The sequence below is a fragment of the Hylobates moloch genome, unplaced genomic scaffold (assembly GCF_009828535.3).
Source record: "Hylobates moloch isolate HMO894 unplaced genomic scaffold, HMol_V3 SCAFFOLD_13, whole genome shotgun sequence".
NCBI lineage: Eukaryota > Metazoa > Chordata > Mammalia > Primates > Hylobatidae > Hylobates > Hylobates moloch.
The window spans coordinates 24,171,866-24,193,785 of record NW_026652288.1 but is presented as its reverse complement, the minus strand read 5'-3'; the positions used below and the strand labels follow the sequence as shown (position 1 = coordinate 24,193,785).

The window sequence follows — 21,920 nt, the reverse complement described above, 5'->3', positions numbered from 1 at the left end:
CAAATCTATAGAGACAGCAAATAGATTAGTGGTTACCTGTGGCTGAGGAAGGGAGGAATGGGGAGACACTGCTAACAGGCATGGAATTTCTTTTTGAGGAAACAAAACAGTTTGATATTACACAATGGTGATGGTTGTACAACTTTGTGAATATACTAAAAGCTGCCAAATTGTACACTTTAACAGGGTGACTTATGGAATATGATTTATATCTCAATAAAATGGGAAAACTTTCTTGGGAATACCAGAATGAAATACTAGATATTTCACCACAGTAAAGAGAATATGGCAATAAAGTCCCCAGAGTACAAAAAGAACTGCAAGAAGCAAAGTACCAAGAAAATGCGTCCAGGTCAAGCCCTAGGGCTTTCTGATAAATGCATTACCAAAGTTTACCAAAAAAACAGTGCACTGCCAGAGACAGTGGCTCATGCCTGTAATCCCAACAGTCTGGGATTACGAAGAGGCTGAGACAGGAGGATCACTTGAAGCCAGGAGTTCAAAACCAGCCTGGGCAACACAGGGAGAATCCACCTTAAAAAATTTAAAAATTAGCTAGGCCAGGTAGTGCATGCCTGTAGTCCCAGTTACTTGGGAGGCCAAGATGGGTCATTTGAGCCCAGGAGTTTGAGGCTGCAGTCAGCTATGATCATGCCACTTCACTCCCATCTAGGCAACAGAGCAAGACCCTGTCTCCTTTAAAAAGAAAAAAAAAAAAAGTGCAGCCAGGCGTGGTGGCTCACACCTGTAATCCCAGCACTTTGGGAGGCTGAGGCGGATCACTTAAAGTCAGGAGTTTGAGATCAGCCTGGCCAACACGGTGAAACCCCATCTCTACTAAAAATACAAAAACTTAACTGGGTGTAGTGGCGGACGCCTGTAATCCCAGCTACTGAGGAGGCTGAGGCAGGAGAATCACTTGAACCCGGGAGGCGTAGGTTGCAGTGAGCCAAGATCACGCCATTGCACTCCAGCCTGGGCAACAAGAGTGAAACTCCGTCTCAAAAAAAGTGCACATTCCTACACTCTGCCCCAGGCAAGCAGACCTAAAGGTACTAACCTCACTCCTATTTCTTAGTCTGTCACACATGCAAATATTAGTGGTAAGTACTTTAATAGTTTTATTCATTATAAAATAGTTCAGACATATAAAGAGGTATTGAAAATAATTTTAATATATATTACATACCCACTACCCAGCTAAAGAGATAAAATATTATACATTCAATTATAATTTCTCCTACTTTTAATAAATATTTGTCCTTTTAGAAAAAAGAATTTGAACTGTGACTATACTCTTTCTCTCTCAGTTAAACCCATCTGTACTAAGCCTACATATATGGCAAATGGAGTAAAACCAAGACATCATTGTTCACCCAGGGACTCTCAAGCAACCTCTGACATGCAACATTTACCACCTGTAAAATCCCTATCACTCTCAATTTTAACAGGAGAAGAAAACACTTCCACATTTCAACAGCAATGGTAATAGAAATGAAAGTCAGAAAATGACCACAGGGTTCTTTCCATCCAAACTTTTCACTGTCACTTAGTTACAGGCAAAGCCTCCACCATCTATCTTTCCTCATGAATGGTCATCCCAGCACACTTCTCACTTTAATATCTATCTTATTTTTCAAGGCATTTTCACAAGCATCTAATTAACCCTCCAAAGTAGATAAGGCAGCTATTTGTATACCCACTTTTACAGATATAGAAGAACAAAGTGATTATGAGCACAAGACTGGAGTCAAGCAGGGCTTGAATTCCCTGATACGCTATTTCTTAGCAATGTGGCCTTGGACACTTTAAGATTTCTGAACTGCAAAAATAAATATGATAATGTCTGGCTTACAGGATTGTTATAAAGATTAGATTACACAATGTATATAAAGCACTTAGCACATAATCTGGTACAAAACAAGCACTAAGTGAATGTAGCTGCTGCTGTCATTGTTGCTGATTTTGTTGATTATGTAAGATCAAACAGCTCCTACACAGAGGAGCCAAGACTGAAACCTAGATCTTCTTGATTCCACACAGTATTGCTTCATTCTCAAATGGTCACACCAGGAGTCCTATTTGTACAAAGCAGACTTTATCATTTCCAGACAATGCCTCTCCATTTTCTTCTAGACAACATGGTGATCACTTTAAGATTTTAAGAAACAAAAGTCAATGGTGATACCAACAACTGCTAACATCACAAAAGATAACCAGAGATTTTATGTGTCTCACAATACCATCTATAAAGTTGTCTTGTCCTCCCCCCACCAAAAAAATAACACCTTAATCAAGCTTCTACATCAAACAATCAATTTACAGGATATAGAGAGGGCAGAGCAACATGTTTAACCAAACTGCAATCCAGACTGTAGGAAATTCTACAGGACAACCACACAGGTTCTTCAAAAGATAAATTACAAACAAAAAAAAGGGGACGGGGGAAGAGGGAATCGTACAAATTTTTAAAAAGACTTGAGACATTTCATTCATTAAAATTTTTTTAAATTCTCCCCCCCAAAAAAGGCAATCAGCCCCATGTACATCTGCTTGGGGAAGTGATTATGCTAATGACATAACCAGAATATTCAGGAATATTCTAGACTTTGGGACATTCCATTTTTTTGTCATTGCAAATAAATTAATGAATGTTCTGGTTTGTAAAAGAAAGGCAATAACAATACATATAGACTTTACTCTGCCTATGCTATAACCTAATATAAAAGTCTTATTCTGAAGACTATTCTTAAGACTACAGGTTCACAAGTTTTTTAAATAAGCCCCCTTTTTCCTTCCCAAATCCACAAGAGATGGCTGGAGCAAAAGTCAAAGAAAAAAATGAGAATAAAAGTCATAATTATGAAATGAAATTTTCACAATTTTCTTTGTAATTAAAGCTTAAAAGAAAGCTAACACCATCAATAGGATTAACTGTCAAATGGAACCTTCCCAGAAGTAACCCAACTATGATATGATTTGAGATATCTTAATAAAAATTATAGCTCCTCCTTGTCATGAGGAAGTAGCTAGCTTAAGGTAAATTAAATGAAAATTAATCTGAAATTTCAATATGAGCACATGCTATAATGAAATTACTTGTTTGCTTCCATATTACTCCAAAAAGGATTTGAGGCCATTCACAGGGTGTATTAGAATTCAAAAGAAAGAAGAAATTGGGCATAAAGAAAATGAGAGAGGAAAATAAGATAAAGTCAGAGGTAAGTTTACCACACAAACTTACCTCTGAGTTCCCTTCCAAAGGGAGAAATAACTATCAGTTACAACAGGCATGATGACTACGTAATACAAGTGAACCAGCCGGTCAAAGGAAACATAGCTTTTCCTGGTACCAAGACGTGGAGAAAAAATTACTACCATAGATTCTAATGATGATGATGAAGATGATAAAAAACAATAGATCTGAAATGTTTCCAACACAAAGAAATGATAAATGTTTGAGGTAATGGATATCCTAAATACCCTGATTTGGTAATTATACATTGTGTGCATGTATCAAAAGATCATAGGCACCCCATAAGTATGTACTATTTATTTTAAACATTAAAAAAAAAAAAAAAAAACCAGCAGCTCACCTTCACTGTATATGTTCTGGACCAGGTATGACCTAAGCATTTTGTATGTGTAAACTCACAAAATTCTCACAACCACCTTGTGGAGACAGGTACTATCATCCCTATTTAACAGATGAAAAGGCTGAGGCACCAAGAGGTTAAGTAACACAACAACTAGGCAGTAGCAGAGAAAGCGAGAATTCAAGCTTAGGAAATCTGGCTCCAGAGCCCATACTCCTAACGCAGCCCCTCATCCATAAAGCTGCCTCCCTTTGGACATAAGCATTTGCTTCCAGCTAAAGACAGTATTTGCCCATCATATATTAGCTCATTTTATGTTCAGTCTTAGTCCTCCAGATGAGCTGCTAATAGTAACAGTAGTACTGTAATAGTAGTAACAACATCAACAAGGACACTGAGATAAAGGAGATAATACCCTCAAAAGAATTCTAAAAGAGAAGTGCTAAATTTCATAAAGCTGTTTGTTTTAATAGCTCTCAATAAATGTTTATTGCATTACACCAAAGAACAATTCTGTAAAAGCAATTCCATCCCAGTCTAAAACAATGCAATCAACATACTCTCTGGTATTCTGGCCTGGTCCAAGTAAAAACTGATTCTTTCTAAAACAATGGATTGAATGTGTTTTATTTAAGCAATTCTCAAAAAATGCTGTTTCTAGGTTTTTTTAATAAAAATCAGGCAGCAGAGTATGTGGATACATACTTTAGCTAGAGTGAAGCTATGCCATACTGCCAATTATAGGTACTATATATATTTCATAGTCAATCAAATGCACTCAGGTGAATATTCTCTTATGATAATTAAGGAACCTAACCACTAAAGATGTCTAAGTAGGCTGCCAACCCACCTCTCCACGGAGGTGAGCCAAGAAAGTAACGAGCCAAAATTTTCCTCTGAAAATGATTCTGAATCTGCACCAATGGACAATCGAGTCCCAAAGTTCTGTAGCCTTCAATGTCATCACAATGATTTTGACCCCAAAAGTCCTCAAAGCAAGAGTTTCCCAGCATTCAGCTCAGCCATAAAATCACCTGAATAAAGCAGTCATAGGGCATCCAACTGAGACATGTACCCCCAGCTAACTAAATCATTAGCCAAAGAGAGAAATAACTATCAGTTTCAAAAGTCATGATGACGACGTTAATACAAGCGAACCAGCTGGTCAAATGAAACACAGCTTTTCCTGGTACCAAGACCTGGAAAAAAATTTACTATATAGATTCTAATGATGATGATGATGATGATGCCAACAGGGGTCTGGATTAGCAAGGACTCTTTCAGTTACAAAAGACAGGAACACAATGCAAACTAGCAAAAGCAAACTGAGCAACTGATGAGTTCATTTAACTGGGAAATATTGGGTGGATCTAACACAGAGTGCAACTAGATCCAAAGGCTCCAATGGCTCCCAATGCTCACGCATCCAAGCATGTGAGAGTGAGGGTGTGTGTGAGTGAGTCTGTCTGTCTGTCTCCATCAGCTCTGCTTTACTCTGTATGTTGGCCTCATTCTTTCCTATGGCAGATGGGCTTCCTTCAAGGCACTCTCTACGTTAACTAGACTTAGAAACTCCAATGGGATGAACCTGTCCTTCATCCAATATGTTTTTCAATCTCAAGGAGGGACTCAACATGCTCAGGTCGTCACATGGCCATCCGGCAGCAGTCAGTGTCCAAGAGAATGAAGTGTTATGACAGACCAAGCCTGAGTCACATGCCCATCCCTTGGGCCAAAGGGAAGGATGCTATGACCTAAAAAAATTAAAAAGAATGGGGGGAGGGGTGTTTACTAGACAGCCTAAATTAACAGCTACTATAAAAAAAAGTCTTCCAGACAGAGACTTTCACTTTTTAACTCTATATACTTCCATTTCTTTGAATTTGTTATTAAAATGTCATCATGTATTTTATATGGTTCATTATTTAATTTTAAAAAGGAAAAAATAGCTGAGCACAGTGGCCTGTAATCCCAGCACTTCGGGAGACTGAGGCAGGTGGATCACCTGAGGTTGAGAGTTCAAGACCAGCCTGACCAACATGGAGAAACCCCGTCTCTACTAAAAATACAAAATGAAACAGGTATGGTGGCACATGCCTGTAATCCCAGCTACTCAGGAGGCTAAGGCAGGAGAATCCCTTGAACCCAGGAGGCGGAGGCTGCAGTGAGCCGAGATTGCCCCATTGCACTCCAGCCTCAGCAACAAGGCCAAAACTCCATCTCCAAAAAAAGAAGAAAAAAAAAAATATTGGAATACAGCCAGAAAGTCTAAGGTTTAAAAAGTTCAGGATTGATGACTTCAGGAATAAAACAGGGAAAAAACAAGCCTCATGGACAAGTAAGGATCTAAGCTTCCTAGTAGTTCTGCACACTTGGCCAACACCAATAGTTGGCCAACTATTTTAACCACCACCCAATAGTCCTTAACAAACCAAGCATTAGAAAGGCAAACAAAAAATGGAGAAAACAGGTTTTAATTAATTAGCAATATGTTGATAACAGGGGGAAAATGACCTCCGAGGATACTAGAGAAATTTTGTGAACTCCTCAGACAACAAAAGTCTCCAAAAGTATCTAAGCCCTTTACTCCCTCTCTCACTTTTCTTACCTGTAATCTTACCAGTTAAACCATATATGTAGGAAAGTCCTGGATCAGGTATACTGAAGCCAAATATTCACTTTCTGTTTCAAATATCCACTCTAAAGATGGTAGCAAACTAAAACAATTCATAATACTTACCCCTGAAATAGACACACTAGTAAAATTTCTCCTTTAATAGTCCCAAAGGCTACCATTCAGTGCTTGTAAGTTCTTTTCACAAATAAATTTAATAATAAAAATTAAATTTAGGTTGACAAATAAAAGCAATTCTTCTTTTCTTCAATAACTCCAAGCAGGGTCTACCAATCTTGGTATTCAACACTAAAGAAAATCAATTCTGTCATAGTAAGGCAAAATCATTTACTCCTCACCAAATATTCATGTTCTTACCCACACTTCCTAGCCACTTAAGTAGTACCCTATGACTACTTTTAGCCAATAGTCTATGAGAAAAATTGATGTGGGACACCTGAGGGCCAAAGCCACAGTAACCAAGGAGGCTTCATGTTCTAGATGGTACACCAAACCTATTTTATTAACTAAAAACGCTTTTTTCATGTTCCATGGGACTACATTGTTCCATGTAGTCCCACAAGCAACATTCCAAAGCCCACAAATTGAATTCAAATCCACTTCCTCTAGAAAGCCTACCCAGATCGTACTAGGCTCCTAGTATCATCGGTAACAAACTTATGTATGTATACTGTGGGTAGAGCATTATGAAAGCACTGTGGTACAAACAAGTACAATAAATAGTCTCCATCTACTATAATTTACAATCTGGAAGTGAAGGATACACGTAAAAACAGAGACAAGTAGCCAGGCGCGGTGGCTCACGCCTGTAATCCCAGCACTTTGGGAGGCTGAGGCAGGCGGATTACCTGAGGTCAGGAGTTCAAGACCAGCCTGGCCAACATGGTGAAACCCCGTCTCTACTAAAAACACAAAAATTAGCTGGGTGTGGTAGTATACATCTGAAATCCCAGCTACTTGGGAGGCTGAGACAGGAGAATCGCTTGAACCCAGGAGGCAGAGGTTGCAGTGAGCCAAGATCACGCCACAACATCCAGCCTGGACAACAGAGCAAGACTCTGTCTTAAAAAAAAAAAAAAAACAGAGACAAGTATACATGATAAGAAATTTCAAGTGAGTGAAGAAATAGTTAAGTGCTAGATAAGTTTCCATATATCTCAGTTAAAAACTAAGCCATATACTCTCATGTGACATATTTTGTATTGTTGTATATTATTTTTAAATTCATGTATGATTTATAGCAAATGAGACTCCCTTATAAGGGTTATAATCTCCTTGAAAGGCAAGAATCCTAAAATATAACTACTTTATGGTGCCCCATATTATCAAACAGGTATTCAATTAAAATTTGTATTTTATTGTGAAGACTGTGTTGAAAAATTAAAACAGAAATGTAGTAATCCTCAATACATGAGGAATTTGTGTTCCCATCACTGTTAAGAAGACAGAGGAAAGAACACAAGTTTTTCTGTCACTCAGGACAGGTAGAGCTCTACACTGGAGAACAATTATTCACCAAGCTACTACAGACTTTTGAGATATCCCTTTACAGCCAACTTCTTATGTTGTAGAACAACATGTTCTCCAAGCAATACCAGATTTCCAGTTTAATTCCCTGAAACTAGTCAAGAAAATCCCTAGTTTACCTGTGAGTATTCCAGGAACACGCACATGTGTGCACACACGCAAACATTCACACCCACAGAAGGTCTATTTCTCTAAGTACATTCATAAGTAGCATTATGATTTAATCAATATGACTTGGCAAATATTGTAATATCTACATGTGTAAGACACTGCAGAGGACAAAATATAAGACATAATCCCCATTTGCCATTCTCATACCCTAATATAGGAGACAGGACACACAAAAACAAAAAATTTCATAAGGTACAAGGTTTTACATATAAAGTATCAAGCGAATAACAAGGAAAATAAATACTGAGAGTTCACGGAAGGAACTGATTACTTTTAAATTTTATGGTCTGAACACTTAATAAGCAAGGTGAAATCTGAGTTGGGCTGTAAAGGATAGGTAGAATTTCAAGAGGCATAGACTAGATTAAGGGAGAACATTCCTTGGAAAATAACATATAAAGAGGTAAAAAGAGAAAAGCTCAAGAGATGGTTAGAGGACAAAAAACTGACAATTTTATTTAAAAACACAATTTATTGGGGAAGACTAGTGGGAAATGAACCCAGAAAAGAAAGCTGGTGCCAAACACTGGAAAGCTTTAAATACCACGCTAAGGAACAACTTTATCTTGACAGTAATGAGGAACCACTGAAGGTTTTTGAGCAAAATAGTACCATTAAAGTAAAAATTAGGATAATCATTCCGAATCAAAATGTGGGACATATGAAGAAGGAACTCACTGGGGAGTGGGACCACTTTGCTTGACCAATTAATTAATTGTTTGACCAATAATTAAGCCCCAAAAGAAAAAAAAAAGAATAATTAAGCCTGAATTAGAATGATGTCAGTGAGGAGAAAAGAGCCTACAGAACTTGCAAAGTGTTTTTGGCATATGTCAAATCAGACCCTAAGGATTCTAGAAAGCTGAAATTCAGATGCTAAAGATAGGTCAAAAGCACAACAACTGCGAATCCCAGCCTACCCAGCAGGGGTACTTGAAGCGAAGTGAATTGAAACTGGGCTCTTTATATATATTCCTGTCTCTACACCCATACAATAGGTCCACTCTTTTTAACTGGGGGTTAGGGGGATATAGCTGGAAAATAACATATATAAAAGTAGCCAAGGGATGGAGGGCCAGGTAGTTGTGCAATAAACAGAAGTCAAACACCTGTAAAAGCCAAAGGCACTGCAATCACATCTGTTGCAAAGTGGAAAAACAGACTGCACATCTAGTCATACGGTGGGCTTGAGTAATGACATCAGATATATTCATCAAATTTGGCAAGAGGGTACAACTGGATGAATGGAGTTACTGAGGTCCCAGTCCTCAAAAACAGAGATCCTAAACCACTGGGGGAGGTCATGGACCCTTTCAGGAATTTGGTGAAAGCTCTAGACCCTCTCCCCAGACAAATATATAGACTCACAAAATTTTACATACAATTTCAAAGTGCTTACAGATCCCCTAAAGCCTATCTAGGGGCTCTTATTCTATGAACCCCAGGTTAAGAACTTTTGGTATAGAATCATGATAGCCATTTTTATCACGTATCTCATGGTTTAAAAGTTTATGAATAGGAAGCCATTATACTTATTTATAATTTGTATATATTGCACACCAAATCAATAAATTATGTAGATATGGCATACACAAAAATGGAAATTAAAAAGAATATTATAGCAAGTAAACAAATTTTTAAACATTTACTTTTCTTATTGATGACACAAAAACTTTGTGCTTTTCCTAATATTGTTATTATATTAATACCACTCACTACTTTTGGTGACAGCAATGTAAATGAACATGGTTTGTTATTTTTATATCTTGCTTTCATACTTTGTAATATAACAACTTGAAGGTCTAGTTCTATATTCGGTTCATTTTTATGAGATATAACTATTTTATTTGGTTTTAATGGTTATCATAGCTGAAAAATGCTACCTCACAAAGATGAATAAAACCAAAAGAACTCCATTACTGGGTGCACTGAATAAAACATGATATTCAATTTCCAATCCCATTCACCATTTATGCAAAGGTTTTTGCTAAAATTCAGCTAGTGCATTTCCATACCTTCTGATGGCAATCAGTTGTTCTTATAAACTAACCAGATGGTATTGCCTTTTTGTGTTTTCAGCGGATGGGCTCAAAACCACTAAACACCTCTTTTACAAGATTTTTATACAGGTTAGAAAATTCTGTTTCCAAGTTCAAGTATACATATAAAAAAGCTCTTAAAGTTAACACACATAATTTTCAACAATTAAATTCCACCATAGAAATAATTCTAAATATCTATTTTCAATATCCTTTCTCTGCAGCATTAAATTTTTTGTTATTGTTCTGAAAGGTAGTTACTTTTTGAATCACTGTTAAGAACTTACCCTATTATCTCAAAGGGGCAGATTAAGTGTGTTTATTTGCTAGGTAACATACCACTTATAGCCACGTTTCACAGAAGGTACCAACAAATTTGGGATGTTTGTCTTTTTGTGAAAAAATACTGAGCAATCATCTTTAAGTTAGATCATTCTTAACTCCTCTGCCTCAAGGTGACCAGTTAATCTCTATGAAATAGTATAAAAAAGATCTGCATAAGTGATCTCTACTGCAATACAAAATAGTGTTGAGTCTACTATTTAAAATAATAAATCTAAAAATCCAGTTACCCAAGCCCCTGTAAACTACAAACCACCACAACAGACTGAAAGAGAAGAAACATCCTCACAGACCTCTAGTATTTCTTCCATTTCGCGGATAATTTAATGTTAAGAAACTACTGGCCAAGCGCAGTGGCTCATGCCTGTAATCCCAGCACTTTGGGAGGCCAAGGTGGGCGGATCACCTAAGGTTGGGAGTTCAAGACCAGCCTGACCAACATGGAGAAACCCTGTCTCTACTAAAAATACAAAACTAGCCAGGCATGGTGGCACATGCCTGTAATCCCAGCTACTAGGGAGTCTGAGGCAGGAGAATCACTTGAACCTGGGAGGTGGAAGTTGCAGTGAGCCGAGATCACGCCATTGCACTCCAGCCTGGGCGACAAGAGTGAAACTCTGTCTCAAAAAAAAAAAAAAAAAAAGAAAGAAAGAAAAAAAGAAACTACCGGGCTAAAAGTGCCTGGGGTCCCGAGAGTTAAGGCTCTTTATCAGCCTACCCAGCAGGGATACTTGAAGGGATACTTCCAGCCAATTTCTGTTGTATGCTATCAAGGTTTAAAGGACTTATCTTTAAAGGTACCCCAATTACATTGTATCATCTCTGAATTACTACCAGTTTGGCAAAAGACACACCACAGCACATTCAGTGACACTAGTTGTCTTCAACACTGTTCCCTCCATGTAACGAGTAACATTGGCTAGGGGCATCAGTCAAATAATAGGCAGGGCTGGAACAAGGTCCAAGACTCCTCATGACACATCCTGCCTTAAATCCTTTTTGGAACATAGCAAGGCATAAATAAATCAGTAAAATAAATCATGAACTATAAATGAGAGCCAGGGGCTTCCAACTTGTATGACCAATCTCATTTATACAGTCAGATACACTTATATTTTTACAAAGAGACATTTTTACACTGAACAAACAAGTCCACTGCATCATCTTTAAAAATGCCAAGTGATAATACACTGTTTAAAAGAATACTTGCTGCTTAAAAAAAAAGTCAATGGTATCAAATAGAAGATAAAATGGAAAAGAAGTACACTAAGAACAATATAAAGCACATTTAGAGGGCATGAAATTAGACCTGATAAACAAAGGGCCAGAGAACAATGCTGGAGGAATGTCAGAATATTGCAATCCTGGTTGGTCCAAAATTCATCTATATATTTAATAAACTCAAATCAACATCTAAGAATCACTGGGAGGTTAAAATATTTTTTTAAAGTTGATGGCAGGACTTGCCTTATCAGTAACAATATATAGAACAGTAAGGAACTGCCACATATTAAATAGATGTATCTATTTTGGAATAAAGAATGCAGAATCAGAAAAAAGGGAGTATAGAAACATCAAAATATAGACTTCAAAATAGTAGGGAATTATTAAAATGAATACGTTAATAAATCATGTTGGATCAACTGGCTAACTCTTGGGCAAGTATGCAATATGCTTATCTCACATCACATGTAGGTTAAGACATAATTCATCATCAAAAGTAAAAAACAAAAAATTTAATTTGAAAAAAGTATAAGGCAGTGAAAAAGATTTTGTACCAACTTCTATTCAAAAAAAAAAATACAATCTGTATTTAAATATACATAAAAATGAGTGAATAAGTTCCCAATGTGGGTAAGCCTTACATATGGAATCATTTCAAAAACCAAAAATATAAAATTTGGGGTATAAAACCTGCCAAGAAAAGAGCCACGTACATTTAGAAAATTGACATTTCTCATTTTCATCCATATCTACATACTTACTACATACTGCTCCCCACCACCTCCCTCCATTAAAATCCACCCATGTTTTGTTACTACACCTAGACGATATGCTTCCCTCTCCCACTTCAGCTGATGCCACACTCCTTGCACTTTCCCCTGCATTACTCTGTCTTTTCATCTTTGCTATTTAATCTTCCTGAATATACTGTTTTCCTTGTCCCTATTCTTAAAGAAATCATCCCCTGCCCTCAATGCTTTTGTCTACCACCAAGTCCTCCATAAAACTTGCCCTGATTTTTCTCAAATGAAAATACAATAATCATTCCCTCTCCCTGAATGTTCAAAGTACTGTTTCAGGACCTCTCTCATAGCACTCATCACATTCAATTACTATTATAGGTATTTGTCTGTTTGTCTTATCACCTCCCTCAGGTCATAATCTGCTTAAGAACAGGATATATATCTTATCGGTTAATTTCCCAATAACCGCTATCTTTTTACAGCACAGTACCTTGAACAAAGTATGTACTCATATAACTACGTCTTGAACGAATGATTGAGTAGCTACTTAGAAATTCAATTACAGACTACCTGTACCATTTAGAATGGAGAGGGAGATATTAGACGTTGCAGAACAAATAACTTTTTGTTTCTTCCAAACAAATTCACCAAAGTCAAGTCAATATCACACATACAGATGTTTTCAAAACTCAAGGACATTTCATCCTTCAACTCTCTGGTCAAATATGATGTGATATGTTTATATACATACACACATTCACAATAGAATATCTTCTGTTAAATAATCAAATCTATGCTCGATAATAGAAGTATGTAAATGTTTTAATCATATAGGCAAACTGAAATTTTAAGATAAAATCAACCATTCAAATTACAAGTGGAAACACAGAGAATGACCAAGCAATTTGTTCCAAAAAAATAAAAACAAAACAAAACCACGCTAAGCTTTAGCTATTTAAATACCAACAAAACTTGAGAGGCAGAATTTTATGGCTAAGAATCCAAAACCAACCAAAAATAAGCTTACCTGGATAGAAGCACCAAAGAATCAACATTACTGAAGTACAAAGGTGAGACCAGAAACAGCACAAGAATCTTTTTCTTTTTCTTTTTCTTTTTTTTTTTTTGAGATGGAGTCTCGCTCTGTCACCCAGGCTGGAGTGCAATGGCGCGATCTTGGCTCACTGCAACCTCCACCTCCCTGGTTCAAGCAATTCTTCTGCCTCAGCCTCCTGAGTAGCTGGGATTACAGGCTTGCGCCACCACACCCGGCTATTTTTTGTATTTTTAGTAGAGATGGGGTGTCACCATATTGGCCAGGTCTCAAACTCCTTACCTCATGATCTGCCCGCTTCAGTCTCTGAAAGTGCTGGGATTACAGACGTGAGCCACCACACCCAGCCCACAAGAATCTTAAAGTGACATTTTCATCAAGTAACTGGTATACATGGCTCCCGGGTCATCAGAAAGGAACAAGACTGCAGGAGTCTCCACAACACATGTATTCAAGAGAAAGAAAGTCCAGAAAGAAAAAAAAAAAGTATAATGTGGCCAAGTGTGACGAACATGCTTGAAGAGAAGCCAATTGAAAGGTATGAATATGATTTCCACGCAGTAGGCTTGAACTCAAATGCCATCCCTAACACCTATAAGCTGTGCAATCTTACGCCAGCCACTTAACTTCCCTGAGCCTTGTTTCCTCATTTATAAAATGTAATACGTAGAGCTAGCACAATACCTGGCTCAGGGACAACACTCAATAAATATTTGCTGACTATGAATGAGGGCCTTACAAGAAAAGCAGATGTTTTTCTACAGGTACTTTTGTAGTTTTTGAGAGAACGGTCTTAATTAATTCCTAATTAATACCTTTTTACAATATTTGACAGTCATATTTTGGTCAAAAAATAAAAATGCTCCTTTCCTCCTAGCTTACACATTACTCAAAACCTTACAAGAATTCTTATAATTTAAAATATCTTTGTAATATTGTAACTTTCAATACAAAAAGTAACTCTCATAAAGAAACCCTATTCCCAACTACATCTGCATGGACTTAGTCTGCTCAGCTGTAATATTAAGAAGGCTATCCTAAATGATCATTTAAGCTTCTTTAAATGTTGTAGTTCCTGGCATCTCAAGCATTTTCCAATCTGTTTAGGAAAACCAATCAACACACACTAAAAAGAGAATCTCTCTCAAAAGAAAGAGAGAGAAAGAGAAGTTTATTATATAGAACAGAGTAACTAATGCTAAGGGAGTGGTAAAAATCAAGCTTTCTTGAAAACATACCAGCTTTGATGCTGTTTTTGAAGGTCACGAGAACATAAAGGAAATCCAATTTAAATGAAAATGGAACATGTAAAAGCAAAGACGCAAGATATCTATGATTATAGCAATACTTTCTTCATTGCGTAGCACTTTACAGTTTGCAAAGCATTTCTGCATATCCCATCTACAGCAAATTTTCTGGAATGGGAAATGAAAGAATCAGTTTAAATGATTTACATTCGATAAATTTGCCCACAGAAAGTCTCCTCTGAAAACAGTAACATAAAAAAAATTTTTCAGAAGGGAATTTCTTCAGCATTATGTGTAGGATAAATTAGAGAGGTAAATGCATGCAAGCAAACAGCTATAAACCTACAAATCATAGAATTTTAAAACAAGAAGACATGTGAAATTAGACCAACATGCTCATTTAATGATAAAGAAACTCAGGCCCACAGAGTCAATGTGACTCCCATTACTCCATGTGCAAATGACAGGAGGACCAGATTGCAGAACCAGAAATAAAGGAAAAAATTTGAGGAATTACAAAGAAAGGAATACGAAAATTTGGTGATGAATTCGCTAATGAAATATCCGTTTGTTAGTCATTAATGTCTATGTGCCAATCTATGCTAAACACATTTAATAATTTATTTTAAAGATTACAATATGAGGACAAGTACATTACTTCAATTTTAAATATAAAAACTGAAGTTTAGTGTGGTTAAATAGCTCAAGGCTACATCAACCTAAGTATCTGGAAGAGCTAGGACACCTCTGTCTGTCCGGTCAGAGTTCCTTCTCTAAAAGATGCTTTAAAATTGCCCCACAACTATAAGCTGAAAGGGCAAAAATGAAGCATCACTCTGGAAAAACTGGATAATCCAGTGCAATTAGAATTCTGGTCCTGATAATGGGTGCATTTTGCTTCCGTGCTTGCACCTATTTTTATGAGTCTGGCCTGTCTGTGCCTAATGGTCAGGTCAGGGCTACTCAGTAAAACAAAACATCCCTGCCCTCCACACACTAAAACATACTCTCAGGGACTGGTAAGAACAAAATATATCTAAGATGAGGGTGAGTCTTCTATGAACTCGAGTGACTAGAGCTTCTATTTTGGCATAAGCTACTTATCTTTTAAATATGATAACCATACTAAGCTTTTCTAAAAGCCTATCACTCCAAGGAGCCTGAAAATTCTGTGTTGCAGATGGGGTTATGGGGGAAGAAGCATGGATACAACTCACTTTACTTAAACTTATGGAATTGGACATATGTTGGTATCAGTGTTTTATAATAATTCCCCTTATTCAGCCATGTAGCCTGCAGAAATATATAACAATCATTTCTATACATTAATCCAAATACTATATGCCCACAAACCATTTTCCAGAACTAAGCTATTAAAAAAAAAAAAAAAAAACCTTCATCTCCTTATGAAATGAAGCAACCAAGAGTGGTACCTAGTTGCCACTAGGCCATTTTATGACCTCTGACACCAAATGTTGAAAGGCACAGGTCTAACTAAAATACAAAGAAGAGAAAAGGGAAGGTTTTAAATGACTAGGCCTCATCTTCAATGTTAAGAATAGAACACGAGGCCTATCCTTAGTTGCCAATCACCAGCGGCTAAACTACTGCTAATCTGGGAAAGAAGCAATTTTAAAAAGTCCTTTCCTACAGTCTAGTCTTCCCAAATGGGTAGGAAAGTTAATCTAAGATAGGGAGAAATTTATACGGTTCTGCAGCCCAGATCAGATACAGCGTTCTGACATCCACCTCCTGAAACACATGGATTTCACCCAAGCCCACACCCACCATAGCATCCAATATTTGCAAGTAATGCAAAATGGAACCCTCCAAAACATTTTTGGACCTCTGCCAGGAAAGCAGCTGATGGTCCTCTAAGAATTTCTGTTATAATCATATTTAAAAGGCAAAAATCAATGCCAAAACAATCATGAGCGTCCCGGGGATCTCCTATGCCCCATGACTTAGATTCTACTCGGTGTTGTGCGCTTGTATTGACCTCCCACACCTGCCCTAAAATGAAAACTATGTTAAGCCACATGGCTTAAGGCCAACCAACTCCATAAGATATGCAACATAACATTCGAACAATGTGGAGTCCTTGGGAGACGCAGCAAAAAAGACAAACTAAAGTACGGAACAGAGGTAGTATCTAAGAGAAGGTATATGAAATTGATGACAACCAAGCAGGGAGAACTAAAACGTCCTTGAAAAACAATTATAAATCACAGTCTGTTATACAGATTCCCTATACAGATACAGGGAAAAGAATTTCAAGAAACGCCCAATACCCTCTCTCCACCACTCCACCTTTCAGCACCTCTATACCACCCTCATCACTTACTCAACATTCAGTCCTGTGAAGACCGCTCACTGGATTAGCAGGATCAAGAGGACATGCACAGAACATTCCATTCTGAGAACATCTTTAAATTATTTAGGCTTGTTTACCACCCTTCCCTATAGAGTAAAAGCATGAAATGTCGCCAGCACTTTCACAATATACACCAGTTAGCACCATAGCAACCCAATCTTCTGCCCACCAAAAGATTAACACATAAGTAGAAAACAGGAAATTCAACAAAAATTAAAGTTTGACCTTAGACTCCCTCAACAGTTAAATGTCTTAAGTAGTAGCAGTGTCTTTACATCACACCCACTTCATGCTACCCTTACAGCTTCCTGGCATAAGCAAGTTCTTGGGATTATACAAACTGCTGCTTCTGTTTCCAGCCCAGATTTCTAGAAATGAAACCCTGGAATTGAGGGAGAAACAAAAACAAACGTTCGCAGAAAGAGGGAGGAAAAAGCATTGTCTATATAATCCTAGTTTAAGTGAAACAATCACCATTAGCTCCATCAAGCACTTTTTTTTTTCCAATAAAACCACTGCAGATCTAAAATACTCCCTTGGTTTAAACCACACAAAAAGCAATTTAATGGGCACAATCCTACAGGTTTTCTGAGAGAAATAAGGAAGAGATCAAGTATAAGCTATGTAAAATTCACGTTTTGCACCTTATAAAGCAAACTTCAATGTTGTTAAATAACCAATAGAAAATATCTACAAAAATCAAACTAAACACCTGTTCTTATAAGCAGCAGTCCTCTATTCTCTCTCTAACCCATATATTCCCAACTGAGACCCTCTCTGTGACCCACTGTTCCCAAAGCATGGAGTCTGAAGAAGAAATAGAAAACATTTCGGCCATTCGTTCACAAAACCAAATTAGACCTTTCCACAAAGTACAGGAGATAAAACAGAAACAATTCAATTTTATCTAATTTATGGCAAATAGTTCAAGGAATGCCTATTTGTTAAGCTGAATCAAACCCCACTGCTACCTTTAACCCAAAACTATTTCTAGTTGAAGAGTCAAGAGACCAAAGCAAATACTTTCTTTTCACATTATTCTCAACATGAAGAAATCCGACCCCCTTCCTACACCATAGCTTCTGTGAAACAAGCTGAGGCCCCTCTGGCCAACTTTCGTTGTTATTGTTGTTGTTTGTTTGTTTGTTTTTAGACTAGCCTCCAACCAATTCCAGAAGAGGAGACAAACCTCAAACAAATTTAACCCTTGAGATCCATCCCTCAACTGTACCATATAATCTACGCTTCACGGCGTAATGTTTTAAGCAGACACTTGATTTCTTAATCACTGAAATGTAAGCACCAGCCCTCACAAATCATCGCCAGAGATTCCTCTTGGCATCCACAGAGGGTGCTGGGGCTGCAATTCACTCAAGAACCCTTCACTCACCAACATCACACTCGACATTAAAAATTCACTGTCTCCGAAAAAAAAATGTCACCTTCTCCACAAGGACACCTGCCTGCCCAACACCTCTACAAGAAACGAGGAGGGCCAAGCATGAGAGGCTAACAGATCCTCCAGCTTAAAGTTTTCCTCCCCACGAAACTCTCTGGCCACAACACCGTGGCCTGTCCTTGTCACACACACACACACAGGCTGTATTGTCAACCCCTCCGTCTCCCTCTAACGTCGTCAGACTGGGCAGTGTCTACCCATGGGGGTAACTGCTTTTAAATAAAATAAAAAAGCAGCCACCACAGCTGGGTAGTAAGGACTGGAGACCCTGGTGTCCAATTTCTTCAGGTCTTTTCCAAGGGACTAGAGAGCGGCCCGAATTCTGTCACTGCCCACTAACCAACCCCACCTCCCAATCGCCTCGTCAACATGTTTGCTTCCCTTCCTCGGCCCTTTCGGCTGAATCCCAGGAAGGGGACCAAACCCGGACCGCGACAGGCACATGTCCAGTATCCATCCCATGTCTACCTCCGAAACCCCTTCTCGGGAAAAGGGGCGAGCAAGCGCGCCGGGGTCAAACCCAGGCGCCGTCGAGGGCTGCGCCGACGGAGGGGGACGCCGCGGTCGCCCCCATTTCGCGGTCCGGGCAGGCGAGACTCCGAGAGGTGAGCGGGCTGGCCAAGGTCACAGCGTCGTCGGGGCCGAGGGGCGCCCGCGCCGACTTCCGGCTCCCCCTCTCCGCGGCGGCCCAGGGCGCCCGCTCCCCACGCCGGGCAGGCGGCCGCGCAGCTCGCGCCCCCTCCGCGGATGCTCGCCCTCTCCGCGCTAACTAGGGCAACTGGAAAAGAGGCGGAGAGAAGTCGCTGCTGCAGCGATTTCCCTCGGCGGGGAGCAGCCCCCAGCTGGTGCCCGTGACAGCTGCGACCTCCGCCCCCTCCAGCCGCGCCGGGCCGCGAGGGGAACTCGGGGAAGTGGGAGGGGGATGGAGCGGGAGAAAGGAGAGCAGGGGGCGGAGGGGCGCCAGCTGCTCCCCGCCCCCTAGGGCCTCCGCGGCCGCGCGGCTCGTGACAGCTGCACCCACCGGGAGGTTCCGCACCCGCCGCCCGCCACTCACCTGCCGCCGCCGCCTCTGGGCCGCGCTCACCGGCGCCGCACTCGTCCGCGACCGTACCGGTGGCGGCGCCGCGGCCTCCGCCGCTCCCCGGACCCGGCGCCCGGCCCCCTGGGCCCAGGCGCCCGCCGCCGCCGCCGCGGCTCTCCGGCCCCCTCCTCCGGAGCAGGGGTCCCCCCGCAGGGGGATGCAGAAGGAACCTGACGCAGGCTCCGCTCGAGGGAGCAGCAGCGAACAGGCGGCGGAGGCCCTCAAGGCCGCGGGGCAGCCGTCGGGGGACAGAGCTCAGCAAATCGCGTCAGACTCCTGCTCGCCCGTCCTGAAGAACAGACATTTCAGCCGCTCTCCGCGGCCGCCATGTTCTCCTCCTCGGCCGCAGCCGCCGCCACCGCCCCCCGCTCGCGGCACCGCCCCCTTCGCGCCCCGCCCCGCCCCGCCCCGCCCGTTCCCGGCCGCCTGCCTGCCCGCCCGCCGCACTTCCCCTCCCGGCTCCGGCCGCCCGGGCCGCCGCGACCCGGTGTCCGCGAGCTCCGACAGTGCGCCCGGGACAGCGCGCCCCCAGCCCGCCGGGCCTGCCGGGCCCGCCGAGCGAGGAACCGCCCCGCGCCCTCTGCCGGCTACAGGCCCGCCCCAGCCCGCGTCCTGACGAAGTGTGGGAAAGGAGGCCCGAACTCTTCCCCGCCCGTCTCAACTCCTCCCCGCCCCTCTCCTGCCCTCCCCTCGGGGCGTTCCTCCCACTGCTGCCGGGAAGCGGCCTCGAACCCCAGGGCGCTCGCAGCTAGGCCGCCGGGCATGCCGCCTCCCGCTGTTCTTTATCTTTCTGGGAAGGTGTCGGAGCGGCGAGAGGCCCTGCGGACGGGGCGGAGTCGGCTCCGGGCCTGTCCCTCCACTCGGGCGTTCTGTTACTTCGGGCGAGACATATCCCGCGGGCCTCGTTTTTTATTCTGTAAAATTGGGAGGTGGTTGCCTAGATGATTTCACAGGCTATTAGACAAGAGAAAAGGAAGATCGTCTGCCCCCTTCGTTTTACAGTTGAAAAGATCTGCCTGACACATTCTGGCTCTGCAATTCCATGAATTATCTAAAATGTCTGTCATTCACAGATCTTTCCCCTCAAGGTGCCCACACCTTTCTTCTTATCTCCCCACTTTTTTTTTTTTTTTTTTTTTACTTCTCTAGTAGAAGTGCTAGTTCCAAAAGTAGAGTGTTCCTTGTCACCACAGGAATCGAACAGCGGCTGAACAGCCTGTCTGAGCTGCGATGGCCTTATGTGGACCGCATCCCGCATTCCAAAGGCTGGCAATGCAATACATACCTATCTCTCTCCCTGGGTTGTCCTAAGGATGAATGAGTCACTCGCCGTGGAAATGCCTTGTAAAGCATACATCTGTCCATTCCTTTCTTGCATTCTTACCCCATTTCGCGCTCTTACCCTTCCTCAATCCTGTCCTGCTGCTGCTGTCTCCCGGCGTTTCCTGCTGTTTCGCTTGCTGTGTGTTCTCCCCTAAATCAATCTCTGTAAATCCTTAAGCCCTTCCCACCCTTCTCCCAACTGGGGAACCTGACAGCCTTGAAAACACCAATCTCCCTGGCACCTCTCTGAGTCAACGGGCAGCTTCTTCCACAGGCAGGTACTACTGTATGCTTTCACCATCCTCTTCCTGTCCTGGTCACGCTCATAAAGCAATCACTAGACCACACCCCCACATGCATTCATATATTCATTCATTTATATAGTCATTCCCCTGATTCTTATCGGAGTCCTACTACTGGGGCCCTAGGTGCATCTCCTGAGCTCTGGCTTAGCAGTACCTCTAGCCATCCGCAGAGTCCCTATCCCCAATAATAGCTGAAAACACCTGGGCACTCACCAGTTTCGTCCCCTAATGTAGGGCCTACTTCCCAATCTAGTCCAATGCAGACTGTGTGAAAGTGCCTTGTTCTGGCCTCTGGTGCCAACAAATGTCTCCACTAGACTCTAGTAAGGTGCTGAAGGCCAAATCTAGTGGCCACTTCAGTCCTACTGTCGTGTGGCCTTTCTACAGCACGTGATACTGCTAACTCCTCCTTTTTGAAACTCTCCTCCCCTGTCTTCAATATCAGTCTCTGTACCTGATTTCTGAACTTCCCTTCGTTTGCACTTTTCTTGGGCTGCTCCTTTTTTACAGGGCCATAAAAAATGTTGGTATCCTCAAGGTTTTATTTTTTTCCTTCCTTTCCTCTGGCTTCGGTTGACCGTTTATTTCCACAGCTTCAACTGTTAACAACTCCTGCATTTCCTTCTTGCAGTCTCCCACTCTGCAGCCCAGGGTCGTAATTAACTTTAAAATATCCTCAAGACACATAGTGCTAAGATTTTGTTGAATGACAAATTATTTAGGTGTTAATTTATATTGCCATAACCATCCATGTATGCTAAAGAGAGGGTTCTTTTCTAGAATGGTACTGTTTCTTTTTT

General features: G+C 40.9%; 1 protein-coding gene across 7 annotated transcripts in view; it reads right to left on the bottom strand.

Annotated features, from left to right (window-relative positions):
- Nucleotides 1-19,862, bottom strand: part of NCOA1 (nuclear receptor coactivator 1) — a 291,562-nt gene extending 271,700 nt beyond the window's left edge. For 6 of the 7 annotated variants that reach the window (XM_058426443.1, XM_032172384.2, XM_032172388.2 and 3 more), the window contains exon 1: nt 19,466-19,862. The gene's annotated coding sequence lies outside the window, so the exon portion shown is untranslated. Of the gene's footprint in view, nt 1-18,879; nt 19,410-19,465 lie in introns of those variants that run through there. The other variant, XM_058426442.1, reaches the window with a different exon arrangement.
- Between the last annotated feature and the right edge of the window lie 2,058 nt (nt 19,863-21,920).